Source organism: Pelophylax lessonae (genome assembly GCF_965119305.1).
Source record: "Pelophylax lessonae genome assembly, chromosome: 10".
NCBI lineage: Eukaryota > Metazoa > Chordata > Amphibia > Anura > Ranidae > Pelophylax > Pelophylax lessonae.
Window position 1 is genome coordinate 154,271,355 of NC_138777.1, and position 2,144 is coordinate 154,273,498.

The window sequence follows — 2,144 nt, forward strand, 5'->3', positions numbered from 1 at the left end:
ACTTGTTGTAAATGATTGAGAGGGTCGTTTCATTCCAGCATCACATGTAAGAGAATGACTGCCAATGGTGCATTACCCTTGATAATACTTTATTAGAATAAAAGATTGCACTTACATGTATTAGGAATAAACTTCACAGATGGTTACAAAGCGTTGAGGGATTCCTGTATTTGCCTGGGTCCGGCTGCAGCCCGGATCCCAAGCGACGTGGTGACGGCGCACCACCTATCACTCATCACACATTATTTTTTCATCTGGGAGCAGCATATCACAGATCAGCGCACTTTTCTTTTACACACATTTATATCACTGCCTATTTTCAGGAATATGGTTCCAGAGACCTAAAGGAACATTGTACTGGTTGTACAGACAATTTACAAGCTTTTCTAAAAGAGTAAAACTGCATAACACAATGTCTGTAATTGTAAAAAGAGCAATAAAAACAATGAACTTAAAAGATGCACAAATTGATGTTTATTTCTAATTGACACAGTACAATTTTGATAAGAATGACAAGATGTTCAAAGGCATAATTAGTGTATACAGGTAAGACACTGCATTGAAAGAGGAATACACATACTATCCAGTTAGTGATGTAAACAACAGTAAAAAAAATACTGGTACAACATTCTAGAGCCTGGCAAAGTTAATGGTCCACAGTTAGCAATGCTCCAGTGTTGCTTAACATAATAAATCACCACTTAAAGTTGCCACTAGATTCTAGCTCTGCAATTCATTGAACACAAACAATAGAGTCTAGAACTGAGAAGTGAATAGCTCTGTTTTATTTCCTTACACATATTAAGGCCTCTAACCTTAGAAAAAAAAATACAAAATTGGTCAATGTCTTCAAGCAAAAGTCAAATCACAAATAATGGAAAGAAGGGAAGAGTGGAAACTGTAGATTGAACACCAAACTTTATAAAATCTGGTCAATGTACAAAATAAAATCTTGCAGCTTTTGCCCTCATTCTTCAGTATAGGTTTTCACCCGCTGAAAGTTACTGTAGAAAGGAAATGCAGCCCCAACATACATAGAAATGTGCAAAAAGGAATACATGCAAGTGTGAGTTTATAAAAAAAAAAAGGAAGTCACAAAAAAGAAGTGCCCAGTGGTTTTACTGAAAAACATGTGTGGTTTTTTTTTCTCTAAGATCCCGAAAATATAGACCATGTATAGCATATGACTAAATACCTTCCTGTAGCATGGGGTCAATGTACAGGCATCAAAGAAACTATAGCGGTCAATGAGTTTTAATATTTTCTCCGCAGTAGTTTTGCATCAGAAACATTTGTACCCAGCTGAGTTCAAACACAGTTCACTGTACAGCGAACATTAATAAAAGGTCAGACCATTTTACAGAGTGTTGTGCTATATAGTGCCCAGAGGCTTTTCATAAATGTCTATTTGTGAATCTATCAGTTACACCTTAAATGGAATCAGCAATGATTCGCACATCTAGGTCCATAAAATCATTATATTAAATTGACAATAAAATTAGTAAAAGATTCAAGTGGTACTTGGTTGTTCAGTTATACATGCAATCCATATCCCTAATTGATTTTAAAACATATCTAACTACAGTAAAAAATTGGAACATGAGTAAAATCATTTTACTGGTCAACGTTGTGCCAAATATACCACCATGTGTACACTTGTGCTTCGTACACTCTGGCTAGTGATGGCTTAAGGTGGTGACAGGTGTTGGAGATTAACAGTGTGGTCTACAGTACATCTGGCTCAACTCGCAAAGCTTTAACAAAAGAATAAATATCTTTATTTTAGCCATGTGACTAATTTTCAAATCCTATTTGACTCAACTGAAAATAACAGACTTTTTTAAAAATCAAGTATCTTTCTCCTGGTGTGCGAGGTTTGTAAATTAAGCCTATTGTGTAGGTAAGTGAAACAGAAAAGATTGTACTGATTGAAAGGCTTGCTAGGAGCATTTCATAGCTTCTAACTGCTTAAAGCCTGTATATAAAGTTAATGAGGCGAAAAGGGTTAGGGTAGTATAAATACTAAAATAGGCAGAGCTTAAAGACTCATGGGAAACGGGGCAGCCCAGATAGCCAACTGAAAATACTTAAATGCCTACAATGCACCCACAATACACAGCTTCAGCCCTAAAAAAATAAGTACA

At 35.8% G+C, this 2,144-nt stretch overlaps 1 long non-coding RNA gene across 1 annotated transcript; it reads right to left on the reverse strand.

The window, feature by feature from the left end:
- Positions 1-451: 451 nt before the first annotated feature.
- LOC309565712 lies at positions 452-2,144 on the reverse strand. Its single transcript, XR_014225825.1, has 2 exons — positions 833-2,144; positions 452-779 (listed from the first exon to the last, which is right to left on the reverse strand). It is a non-coding gene; the product is annotated as an uncharacterized lncRNA (long non-coding RNA).